Here is a 14220-nt window from a genome sequence, read left to right as displayed (position 1 = left end):
ATGTTAATGGAGTTTCTCCCTGAAGGAGATATTTGTCACAAAGTTGGCGGTAAAAAAATATTGAAATTCTTGATTTCTGATATTTATAAATTTAGAATTGTCTTTATATTGTTTATTTGATTATGTTTTTCTCTCATGATACCGGAATTTTTTAAGCAATATTTGATAGTACAAAATATATCAACAACTCCTGAAGAGCTAATTGTTTGTCTAGAAGACACATGACACCAGTAGTGTCAGATAAATATTAGATTGTGGATAATAAATGAAGGCTCTCGAAGAGCTTATATACAAATATGTCATTCAGATTATATGATTATGGTCAAAATATATGTTGTAGTAAACCCGAAGTTTATTGATACAAATGTCTATCATATTTAGATCGCAAATGATTGGAAGATTGAAAATCTTCATGTTTCCACAATCATAGGGGGTAAAATAATATGTATGTGAGAAGTTACCCACCTTATTTTTTAATTTGTACTACATCATCTATCACAGTAAACCAAAAGTTTACTAATGCAAAAGCAGTCACAGTAAACCAGAAGTTTTACTGAGGCAAAAGTAGCTACTGTAAACCAGAAATTTACTAATACAAAAGTAGCCACAGTAAATCAGAAGTTTACTAATGCAAAAGTTTATGCCATAGTAAACCAGAAGTTTACTTAGAGATAGCACATGACATGATAAACTTGAAGTTTTCATTTGCCATTTTTAAATGAGCTATTTGAGAATTCAGATAAGCATATACTGAAGAACTAGAAGATTCTTCAAGAATTCTCTTGTGTTGCTTGTTCTCATAATAAATTGATTATACCAGCTAAAGTTGAGATTAAAACCCATGAATTCTGGAATATATAAAAGGTGAATATGGTCCCATTCACCTATCATGTGAACCACTTATAGATGCACATATGAGATGGTTACATGTGTGTTTATTGTCAACCTACAGTTTGGCATTTGAAATTGCCTTTCTCAATTAAGAGCATAATTTTCAGATTATGAAATCAAGATAGTTCATCTTGATGATGCTGGTTTATATCCAAGCTAGTTTAGCATTGAATACCTCCTATTAATGGCTAAACTATTGCTTATGAGAACAAAGCTTCATATGTTGGTCTAAGATTTTCTAAATTACATACAACAACACTTGTATGTATCATACCAATAAAATATAATAAGCCCTCCCCTCACAATTGGTTTAGGATGAGAAACCAAATATTTTTACTATTTAATAACTTTTGTTATGTGGTATATGATTAATTTCTCTACCATAATGCACAAAGATAGGTTTTTCAAAAAAGATTGGGGATATGTGTTAGTTTTTCTAACATTTGGGGATGGAATAAACAACTGAAAAATATGCTATATGAATCGAATTATCATTAATATGATCCTCACTTAGAAGATAATTCAAGTCAAATGCCAGAAGCATTTGCTGATCCAAAATTAAATATCATATTTCAGCTGCAAATGCTCCTATTAAAATTAAAGTCCCTGAAGGATAAAGTTTATTGCACGCATGAAGCGTAGTAAACCGATCGGTTCCAAAGGTAACAATCCTTGAAAAATAATAGGAGCAAATGATCAAAATGATCATAATGAGGAGAAAATGAGCTCTAGAAGAGCCCACGACATAACATTTCATGAAACTCCAGAAGAAATTCAGGTACCCGAAAATAAAGAAAGTGATGAGATCTCAACAAGTTATGTCGCTTAGGAACCGATACAAAATGATCGTCGATGATATATTTAATCCAATATAGTGCACGATATTATAAAAGATTGTGAGGATAGGGCCTGTAGTCCGGACACCTGAAGATATCATGCCATTTAAATGCAAGTCATAACCTATATGACTCACTTGATAATGAAATTTATATGAAAATACATGAAGGATTTAAAATTCCTGAAGCAAATTCAAAATCCCGGGAAATGTATTCAATTAGATTACAAAGATCTTTGTACGGTTTAAAGCAATCTGGGCGCATGTGTTATAATCGCCTTAGTGAATATTTGTTGAAAGAGGGTTACATAAATGATGTTATTTGTCCATGTATTTTTATAAAGAAAATGACATCAGAATTTGTTATACTTGCTGTTTATATTGATGACATAAATCTTGTTGGAACTCCAGAAGAGCTCCAAAAGGCAATTGAATATCTTAAGAAAGAATTTGAGATGAAAGATCTTGGAAAGACAAAACTTTATCTTGGACTGCAAATTGAACATTTAGCAGACAAGATCTTTATGCATCAATCTGCCTATACAGAAAGGGTCTTAAAATACTTTTACATGGACAAAGCGCACCCATTGAGTACACCAATGGCTGTTCGATCACTTGAAGTGAATAAGGATCCGTTCCGACCTCCAGAAGAGGATGAGGAACTCCTTGGTCCTGAAACACCTTATCTCAGTGCAATTAGTGCACTTATGTATCTTGCTAATGCTACAAGGCTTGACATAGCATTTTCTGTTAATTTACTAGCAAGATATAACTCTTCTCCTACACGGAGACATTTGAATGTGATTAAGCATATTTTGCGATATTTAAAAGGAACTCTTGATATGAGTTTGTTTTATGCTAAAAAAGGTAGTGCAGATCTTGTTGGTTATGCAGATGCAGGTTATTTATCTGATCCCCATAAAGTTCGATCTCAAACCGGGTACGTGTTTACATGTGGAGGTACTGTCATATCATGGCGCTCCACAAAGCAGTCAATTGTTGCTACTTCTTCAAATCATGCTGAGATAATAGCTATTCATGAAGCAAGTAGGGAATGCGTATGGTTGAGATCAGTGATTCATTTTATTCAAGAAAAATATGGTTTGGAATGTGATAAAAGATTCACAATTTTATACGAAGATAATGCTGCATGCATAGCCCAATTAAAGGGAGAATTTATAAAAGGAGATAGAACAAAGCACATTTCACCATAATTATTCTACACATATGATCTTCAGAAAAATAGTGACATCGATGTGCAACAAATCCTTTTAAGTGACAATCCAACAGATTTGTTCACTAAATCTTTGCTAACATCAACTTTTGAGAAAATAGTATACAGGATTGGAATGCGGAGACTCAAATATTTGGAACAAGATTTGCATCAGCAGGAGTGAAATACACGTTGTACTCTTTTTTCCTTACTAAGATTTTTCCCATGAGATTTTTCTTGTAAGGTTTTTAATGAGGCAGCTAGAATTGCATATTACTAAATATTTATACTCTTTTTCCTTCATTAGGATTTTTTTCACTGGTTTTTTCCTAGTAAGGTTTTAACGAGACACAATATCTTTTAATGAACATCCAAGGGGGAGTGTTATGAAAATAATTATAATGTGGATGTCCATTTATTACTCTGCTATAGATAATCTTTCTGAAGAAGATTATCCGTTTGGTACTCTATTGAAGTTTATCTACAAGCAGCTGATGCAGGCAGGTTGCAAGCAACTCAATGAAATGATTTGCAGCGGCTTCTTATTAAACAGACAGGTTGCAAGTAGATCATGCAGACAGCTTACAAGTAGCTCAAGAAAAGCATCGCAGCCTCTTCCTGAAAAGCCTCGCAGCTGCTTCCTTTCTTCTATAAATAGAGGAGTTTTCAGTTCATTATGTACAATAGTTTGAAATTGAATAATATATCAATCTCTCTCTATACTTGTCTTTGATTTTTTATTTTACAATCTTTATTTTATAACATACAAGATTTAATTTGATGAATGATATGCCTTTTTTTTTTTTTTTTTTTTTTTTTTTTTACCAAAAGCCGCCACCAACTTGTATAGGTGGCCGTTATGTTCTTATTCTATTGCAAAAATCTTTTTAAGGGGAAAAGTAAACACAAAAAAACGTTGATTCATCACTTCTAGTCACGCAAAGGTCAAGAGAACACTTAATTTTTCTATGTGGGGTAGGTAAGGCGAAAAAATAAAAAAAAGAAACGTCGATTATTATATAAGTAAACTTTAACTGTCTTATCAACAAAAACTTTTTAACTTTGGTTTTTCCTCTGTTATCCAAAATATTCCTAGTAATTCCGTCCTAATGTGGAAGAGGAATAAACACTAATTTCGAAGGCAACTGCTCTAGCTGAGCTTCAGAAGTACCAGTACTAATTACTCCATATTTATCTCTATGGCATGCATTATTAACAAAGGATTGGAGATTCTTAGTAGAAAGATCAAGAGCTGTTTGAAAAGGCAAAAAGGATTGCCAATATATAACAGAAAGATGGGAGGTATTGAGTGGCAAAAACAACTAGGAAGGCTCACTTGATTACGATCTCCGAAGATATCTCATTCACTATGGCCAAATGTCACAAGCTATCTACGACTTATTCAACAGTGAAATAGCTTCGAAAAATTTAGGGAAATGCCTGTATTCCAAAAAGAACCTCTTCAAAAGCTCAAAGTATCAAATTGGATTTGGGTTTGTCGCTGTTGCCACTGATGAGGGTAAAGTTGCATTAGGGAGTGATTTCCTGGAGAAGGACTATGTGTCATAATTCTAAGTCAATGTGTTTTAAATTAATAATATGTACAAATTCATAGATTTCTTAAGATAAATATAAAATTTGGATCAAAACAAAGTCGTAACTTAAACACTAGTTCCTGCTTCAAACCGTTGGTATGTACCAAAAAAATTTATGTTTTTTTTTTAAAACTCTATGTCCAATCAAATCAACACCGCGAGCAGCTTTTCCATTTCCCAAGCAAATTCTACTCTTGGGTATCCACTAAATTTCCTTGATTCCATACATTAAAAACAGGTTCTTGAAGAAGTTAAACGCTTGGTTGACCAATACAAGAGAAAGGAAGTTAGCATTACTCTAAGTGGTCACAGTTTGGGTTCATCAGTGGCCACACTATGTGCAATTGACGTAGTTTTCAACCAAATCAATAAGGAATTTCCGGTGACTGCGTTTGTATTTGGTTGCCCTCGACTTGGAGAAGAGAATTTCAAAAAAGCTTATGACAAACTAAGAAATCTTCAAATCTTGCGCATTAGCAATGCTGCTGATCCTATACCGAAGATGCCAGACCGTGGACAGGTCGAGGGTTCGGCAACAGATTGGAGAATGTACGAAGTTGTTGGCATTGAACTTTCAATTGATACTAAAAATCATAATACTTGAAGAAAGACATAAATGGTCATATTCTGGAGGTTTATTTGCATGGAATTGCTGGAACACAAGGAACTAAAGGAGAGTTCAAGTTAGAGTTAAACCGGGATATTGCTCTAGTGATTAAGGAAGCGGACTTACTGAAGAATGAATATAGTGTACCGGTGTGTATACGGTCGAAATCGGGCATACTCGATATCGTTGTCAAAGGAGTTGCTCCGAGGGTAACCTCATAATAGATCGGGCTCGAGCTCGAGCTCGAGCTCGAAGATAGAACATCAAGCCTGGAGATCGAAGTGTTCATTGAGATCGAGGCTAGCAACAATCGAGATCAAGCATGACTGACGTCGAGTAAGGCGTAATAATGGAATGGCGAGATATCAGTAACCGATCGAAGATCACGGCGAAAATTACGAAACCGATCAAATCAAAGCGGTTATTAGTGCCAATCATGGGATCTATTTCCGTTATTAGAGTTGTACCTTATTTAGGATTCCTCTATTATATAAAGAGGGATCCCATTCACTTGTAAGGGGGACAATTATTATTCACTGATAAGAATATACATATACGCTGCTTTCTTTGTTTACTTACTGTTCATCATTGTTCATCGCTGTTTGTTCTATCCTCTACTGTTATTATTAACTAACCTCGAGACTATTTCGAATCGAGGTTGAGGTATTGTTTGTAGACCGATTTGATTTATTTTATTGTCCAATTTATCTATTTAATTCGTTACTTATCAATCGGTACTAGGTTAAATCACATATCCTTAAAATCACGATATAAGTTTAATTGTTACTGTATTTTTAGGGTAAACAGTTTGGCGCCCACCGTGGGACTAAGAATAATAGTGATTGTTCAGTATTGATTCTGGTTTTTACGCTTGTTCTTGTCAAATATCTTTGCTTTCAGGTTAAAACATTTCAAAATCACAAAACGCATCCACACACGGTGACAATGGCCTCGGATTCCACGGTGAAAACAAAAATGTGATTTCTCCAGGAGTCGAGGTGCCACAGGTTAATCTCGGGAGAGCACTGATTGCCAACCCAGTCGATGTCAGTTCGCACGTTGCTCTAAATGCAGACCTAGGCGCATATCTCAATGGGAGTGTATGCAGAGAAGGCCGATCTAGTGACCAAGGAACACAGGGCAGAGGAGACGAAGGAGTCAGTCTCCAAGTGATATTCAAGATGCTTCAGGTTCAGCAAACCGCTATTGCACAATTACAAAATCAACATAGAGCTCCGAATAGGGTCGAGCCGGAAATTACTCGCCGTACCGAGCCAGTACCGGAAAGGTCGAATGGTAATGAATCAGGGACTGATCCTGCGGTAATGAAAATGCTCGAGGAGCTCACCAAAAGAATTGAATCAGGGGAGAAGAGAATCGAAGCCAGCGATAAAAAAGTGAATACATACAACTCTCGAGTTGATCACATACCGGGGGCACCGCCAATCTTGAAAGGGATGGATTCGACAAAGTTTGTACAAAAGCCATTTCCTCCAAGTGCAGCTCTGAAGCCTATTCCAAAGAAGTTTCGTATACCAGACATACCCAAATATAATGGGACCATGGATCCCAACTAGCATGTTACTTCATATACATGCGCCATCAAGGGTAACGATTTAGAAGATGACGAAATCGAATCTGTGCTGTTGAAAAAAAAACGGAGAGACCCTTTCGAAGGGAGCAATGATTTGGTATCACAACCTGCCACCAAATTCCATCGACTCATTTGCCATGTTAGCAGATTCTTTAGTAAAGGAACACGCCGGGGCCATAAAGGTCGCAACGAGGAAATCAGACCTTTTCAAGGTAAGACAAAGGGATAATGAAATGTTGAGGGAGTTCGTGTCCCGATTTCAAATGGAACGCATGGAGTTGCCACCAGTCACATATGATTAGGCTGTTCAAGCTTTCACCCAAGGGTTGAACGAGCCGAGTTGAATAGCATCACGTCAGTTGAAACAAAATTTGATCGAGTATCCACCTGTAACTTAGGAAGATGTGCACAATCGATATCAATCGAAGATCAGGTCAAGGACGACCAATTAGGAGCCCCTTCCGGTTCAGTACATCCAAACCGGTCGGCAGTTAAAAACCAGAGGGACGTCGACAGAGAGCCAAGATCGAACAGAGACCGATATCAACCATACACTACAAATCGAAGGACCAATGGTTTAGGATGCAATTCCGTCCGGAACGATCGAAGAAGTGATAGAGGACAGAATTCTCGGGGACTTATGAGCAAAAGTGGTTTTGACAAGTATGCCGATCCCACAGAGGCACCTCGGTTATCGAAATATAACTTTAGCATCGATGTATCAGGCATTGTATCGGCAATCGGAAAGATCAAAGATACTAGGTGGCCCAGACCCATACAAACCGATCCTTCCCAAAGAAACCCAAATTGATGTGCAAGTATCATGGCCCGCATGGTCACAAGACCGAGGATTGCAGGCAATTAAGGGAGGAGGTAGCCCGTCTATTCAATGAGGGCTCCCTTTGAGAGTTACTCAACGATCGAGCCAAGAATCATTTCAGAGAAAGGGACGCCAACAGGAAAAATGAACAGGAGGAACCCCAACATGTCATTCATATGATCGTCGGTAGGGTCGACATTCCACAGGGACCCATATTCAAATGCACTAAGGTATCAATCTCTAGGGAAAAACGAACCCGAGATTATGTGCCCGAAGGCACTTTATCATTCAACGATGAAGAAGCAGAAGGCATTTCTCAGCCCCACAATGACGCTCTGGTAATTTCTATCTTATTAAATAAAGTTCAAGTTAAGCGTGTTTTAGTGGATCCAGGTAGCTCGGTGAATATCATCCGATCGAGGGTCATGGAGAAACTCGGCCTACAAAATCAAATCATGCCCGCAGCTCGGGTCTTAAACGGCTTCAATATGGCTAGTGAAACAACTAAAGAGGAGATTATTCTACCTGTGAACGTGACTGGAACCATTCAAGATACCAAGTTCCACGTAATCGAGGGCGACATGAGGTACAATGCCCTACTCAGAAGGACTTGGATCCACAATATGAGGGCAGTCTCTTCGACTCTCCACCAAATGATGAAATTCCCGACGTCGGACGGTGTAAAAACAATATACGGGAAGCAGCATATTGTAAAGGAAATGTTTGCTGTCGATGAGGTAACGCCGATATCGACACTATCCACCTCGGAAAGGTCGAGCATCAAAGGTAAACATGAAGTCAAATAGCAATCACAGCCACCAGCCTCGACTGAATCGGGGAAGCAGGAGATAGAAGAAGAAGAGGAGGATTTTCTGACCCCTCGAACTTTTATTGTTCTGGAAGATTCTGACGCCACCAAATCAACGGTCGAAGAGTTGGAACAGGTTATAGTGATCGAGTACCTGCCCAAGCGAAAGGTATACCTGGGAATGAGATTAACCCCCAAACTCAGGAAAAAGATTATTCAATTTCTTATTGATAACATAAATTGTTTTGCTTGGTCCCATTTAGACATGACAGGGATCCCACTGGGGATAACGACGCATTGGCTAAGCCTGAACCCTAGGTTCAAATCGGTGAAGCAAAAGAGAAGACCCCAGTCCGAGTAAAGCATGCACTCATAAAGGACGAGGTAACTAAACTTCTCAAAATAAGGTCGATTCGGGGGGTGAAATATCCCGGATGGTTAGCCAATGTAGTTGTAGTCCCTTAAAAAGGGAACAAACTTAGAATGTGTGTAGATTATAAGGATTTAAACAAGGCGTGCCCCAAAGATTCTTTTCTACTGCCTAACATCGATCGCATGATCGATGCCACGACCGGCCACGAGATCCTTACTTTTCTCGATGCCTATTCTGGGTACAATCAAATCCAAATGAACCTGGAAGACCAAGAAAAAACTTCATTTATCACCAAGTATGGAACATATTGTTATAATATAATGCCCTTTGGGCTAAAAAATGCAGGAGCTACTTACCAACTCCTAGTAAATAAAATGTTCGAAGAACAAATATGTAAATCAATGGAAGTTTATATTGATGACATGCTAGTTAAGTCCCTGCGTGCAGAGGACCATTTGGCTCATTTACAGGAAATGTTCGTTATTTTAAGGAAATACAACATGAAGCTCAACCCCGAGAAATGTGCTTTCGGGGTCGGTTCGGGCAAGTTCCTTGTCTTCATGGTATCGAATCGGGGGATTGAGATCAACCCCGATAAAATCAAGGCCATCAAAGACATCACTATCATGGACAGTGTAAAAGCTGTGCAGAGGCTAACTGGACGGATAGCTGCCTTAGGCCGATTCATTTCGAGGTCGTCGGATCGAATCCACAAATTTTTCTCTCTACTAAAAAAGAAGAACGATTTTGCCTGGACCCCAGAATGCCAACAGGCATTAGAGAAATTGAAGTGATACCTATCGAGCCCATCACCGCTTCATACTCCAAAGGCAGATGAGAAACTTTACTTGTACTTGGCAGCATCGAAAATCGCAGTAAGTGGTGTCCTAGTTCGAGAAGAGCAAGGTACGCAATTTCCCATTTATTATGTAAGCCGAACCTTAGGAGAAGCAGAAACTAGATATCCACACTTGGAGAAATTGGCACTTGCGCTGATAAGCGCCTCTAGAAATTTAAGACCATACTTTCAATGTCACCCCATATCGTATTAACCACTTACCCACTTCATAATATTTTGCACAAGCCCGAACTCTCGGGTCGATTGGCCAAATGGGCCGTCAAACTCAGTGGGTACGATATCGAATATTAACCCCGGAAGGCCATCAAGCCTCAAATTTTAGCGGACTTCGTGGCTGATTTCATGCCAACCCTCGTACCCGAAGTTGAAAAGGAACTATTGTTAAAATCGGGTACATCATCGGGGGTATGGACCCTTTTCACAGACGGTGCTTCGAATGTGAAGGGGTCCGTGCTAGGCATCGTTTTGAAGCCGCCCACGGGTAGCACTATTAGGAAATCTATCAAAACTTCTAGGTTGACTAATAATGAGACCGAGTACGAGGCCATGGTTGCAGGTCTCGAGCTGGCTAAAAGCTTGGGAGCAGAAGTCATTGAAGCCAAGTGTGACTCTTTACTAGTGGTGAACCAAGTAAACAATACCTTCGAAGTTCGAGAGGATAGAATGCGAAGGTATTTGGACAAATTGCAGGTAACTTTGCACCGTTTCAAGGAATGGACTTTACAGTATGTACCTTGAGAACAAAACAGTGAGGTCGATGCACTTGAAAATTTGGGGTCATCGGTCGAGGAAGATGAGATCATCTTGGGGACTGTCGTTTAACTCTCGAGATCCGTGATCGAGGAAGGTCATGCTGAGATAAACTCTACAAGCTTAACCTGGGATTGGAGGAATAAATATATTGAATACTTGAAGAACGGAAAGCTCCTATCGGACCCTAAAGAGTCAAGGGCCCTACAAACCAAAGCTGCTCGATTCACATTGGCTGAAGATGGAACATTATACAGAAGGACATTCGATGGACCATTGGCAATATGCTTAGGACCAAGAAACGCCGATTATGTTCTACGAGAGGTCCATGAAGGCACTTGTGGGAACCACTCCGGTGCCGAATCACTGATTTACAAAATCATTAGAGCAGGATACTACTGGAATAGCATGGAAAAAAACACTAAGGAGTTTGTTCGAAAATATGATAAATGTCAAAGGTTTGCACCGATGATCCATCAGCCCTGAGAACAACTTCATTCAGTCCTATCCCCATGGCCATTCAAGAAATGGGGAATGGATATCATCGGCCCTCTGTCATCGGCCCCAGGTAAAGCTAAGTTCATTTTATTTATGACTGACTATTTCTTTAAATGGGTTGAAGCATAGGCGTTCGAGAAAGTGAGAGAGAAAGAGGTTATAGACTTCATCTGGGATCACATCGTATGTCGATTTGGGATACCTGCCGAAATAGTGTGTGACAATGGAAAATAATTTATCGGCAGCAAAGTGATGAAATTCCTCGAAGACTGCAAAATAAAAAGGATATTATCAATCCCATATCACCCTAGTGGGAACGGACAGGCCGAATCGACGAATAATACTATCACTCAAAACCTAAAGAAAAGGTTGAACGACGCTAAGGGGTAATGGAGAGAAATTCTACCCGAAGTCCTTTGGGCATATCGAACAACATCAAAGTCCAGTACGGGGGCAACCCTGTTCTCCTTAGTATATGGCTCCGAAGCCTTGATTCCAGTCGAAGTCGGGAAACCCAGTGCCAGGTTACGACATATAACAGAAGAGTCAAATTACGAGGCTATGAATACTAGCCTCAAATTATTGGATGAAAAATGAGAAGCCGCACTCGTTCGAATGGCTGCACGAAGGCAACGAATCGAAAGATACTACAATAGGAGAACCAACCTTCGCCACTTCAGAGTCGGGGACTTAGGCCTGAGGAAAGTCACCATCAACACTCGAGATCCTAATGAAGGAAAGCTCGGCCCAAATTGGGAGGGACCCTACCAAGTCCTTGACATCATCGGAAAGGGATCTTATAAGCTTGGCACGATGGACGGCGAACAACTGACAAATAATTGGAACATATCGCTTCTCAAACGGTATTATTGCTAAGGTATGCCTTTATCCCATTTTTTTCATTTATATATTTGACACTAATTCATTGCAGGTGTTCGATCGAAGACATCGAAACCTCAGGTTGTAAAGCACGCGTTGCACTCTTTTTTCCTTAGATCGGTTTTTGTCCCAAGTGGGTTTTTCCGTGAGGTTTTTAAAGAGGCAACAATTATGTGCTACTTGAGGACAATTCAATAGTATCCAAGGCTTCTTTACAATCAACCTCGAATACTGGGGGGCATCACCCTCGGATGTTATACTTTCGAGGAAAATACTTTGTGTCAAAGGGTCTCGATAGAGAAACTTTGTAATGGGCCAAACGGTCGAATGAACCGTGTTCGTATAGATTAGTCGAGCCCCGATGGCAAAACATGTACACATGTATAAATTATACAAAGAAGCATTATTTCTATATCAAACATCTTGTGTCTCAAAGAAAACTTTCTACTATACAAGCTCCATACTTATGATTTTGTGAGAAATGGCTCAAGGGCCAAGTGCAAATATACCTAGTACACCCGGGGACTGCAGTCGACGATCAACATATTCGAGTAATCTAAACTCAAATTCATAAGACCTCAAAGAGGCACCCCTCGATCTATAGGCCAAGGTCATCACTCTCGGGGACTAACACTTCGAACAAGTTCGAAGTGTTATTGGGAAATAAGCCCAAGAGGCATACCTAAAGGCTACGACCAAATTATGGCGGCTTAGAGACGTCTGAATCCCACAATAAAAATAGACCTTCGAATTCTTTGAAAAATTGGTTAAAAAAGGCTACCCTCGGCAAGTAATCAAAAGGGCTTCGATGAAATCAGCCCTCGAAAAACCTTAAGAGGTATTAAATTATCTTAACACAAACGTGCTAAGGCACAAAAAGCAAAGGGGTTTCAATCGACATCGAACCCTCAAAAAATCCAATGGGTAAGAATACGTGTTAAGCCATAAAGAAATTTTTTACTAAGTCTTCTAAGCCGAAAAAGGAAAAAATAACCATCTTTTAGAAGTCATATCGGCCCAATCTGTAACGACCCGACCGGCCGTTTTGAGCATTTACGCTCCTTTAAACTATTTGAAGTCTTGAATAACTTCCTACGAGGTATTATGACTTGTGTGAATTGTCGGTTTTGGTTTTAAGATATTTCGGAGTTAGCTTAGAAGAATGAATTTCATGCTGGAAGCTTAAGTTAAAATAGTTGACCGGATATTGACTTATGTATAAACGACCCCGGAATAGAGTTTAGATGATTCCAATAGCTCCGTATGGTGATTTTGGACTTAGGAGCGTGTCCGAAAAATTATTTGGAGGTCCGTAGTGGAATTATGCTTGAAATACCGAAAGTTGAATTTTTGAAAAGTTTGACTGGGGGGTTGACTTTTTGATATCGAGGTCAAAATCTGATTATGGAAATTGGAATAGCTTCGTTATGAATTTATGACTTGTGTACAAAATTTGAAGTCATTCCTGATTGATTTGATATGTTTCGGCACAAGATATAGAATTTGAAAGTTCAAAGTTCATAGATTTTGATTTGAGGTGCGATTCATCATTTTGATGTTGTTTGATATGATTTGAGGCCTCGATTAGATCCGTGTTATGTTATGGAACTTGTTGGTATATTCAGACGGGGTCCCGAGGGCCTCAGGTGAGTTTCGGATGCCTAACTGATCGAATTTGGATTTGGAGGAGGAGCTGAAGCAGCTGGGTATCTGGTGTGATCGCACCGCGAAAAAGGGCCGCAGGTGCGAGCTCGCGGATGCGAGAAATTAGTCGCGGAAGCGGAAAATGCATGGGCTATCCAGGCATCGCGGGTGCAAAAAATTATGTCGCGGGTGCGAAGCCGCAGGCGCGAAGAAATCCATCGCAGGTGCGGACACTACAAGCGCGAGAGTTATGCTGCAGGTGTGAAGACCGCAGGTGCGAAAAAAATCATCTCGGGCACGGAAATCCTGGGGAGAATGTTAAAAATAGAGGGGTTCCGAGTTTTGCCATTTGTGGACCTTCAAGCACAGCTTTTGTGGCAATTTTTAGAGAGAATTCAAGGGAAACTTGAGGTAAGTTACTTGTGATCATTTCTACTCCATAATATTGAATTATCATCGAATAATCCGACTAGATTACATGTTTTTGAGGTGTAAATCGGGGGTTTGAACTTAGAGATTTGAAAATAATATTTGAAGATTTGGAGGTCGAGTTGAGGTCGAATTTTGGTAAAATTAGTATGGTTAGACTCGTGGTTGAATGGGCTTCCGAATTTTATAACTTTTGTTGGGTTCCGAGACGTGGAACCCATAGGTAAATTTTGAGCTAAATTTCAGATTTTTATGGGAAATTTATATTTTCTTATAGAATTAATTCCAATAAATTTTATCGACTGAATCGAATTAATTATGGCTAGATTCGAGGCGTTTGGAGGCCAATTCACAAGGCAAAGGCATAGCGGAGTAAAGAATTACATGGTTTGAGGTAAGTAACACTTCTAAACTTGGTTCTGAGG

At 39.3% G+C, this 14220-nt stretch overlaps 1 pseudogene; it reads left to right on the top strand.

Annotated features, from left to right (window-relative positions):
• The first annotated feature begins 4138 nt into the window (after positions 1–4138).
• Positions 4139–5362, top strand: LOC107806958 (phospholipase A1-II 1-like; annotated as a pseudogene).
• The last annotated feature ends 8858 nt before the right edge of the window (positions 5363–14220 follow it).

The sequence above is a fragment of the Nicotiana tabacum genome, chromosome 17 (genome assembly GCF_000715075.1).
Source record: "Nicotiana tabacum cultivar K326 chromosome 17, ASM71507v2, whole genome shotgun sequence".
In the NCBI taxonomy this organism is placed as follows: domain Eukaryota; kingdom Viridiplantae; phylum Streptophyta; class Magnoliopsida; order Solanales; family Solanaceae; genus Nicotiana; species Nicotiana tabacum.
The sequence above is the reverse complement of the archived record's forward strand: the minus strand, read 5'-3'. Positions and strand labels throughout refer to the sequence as shown.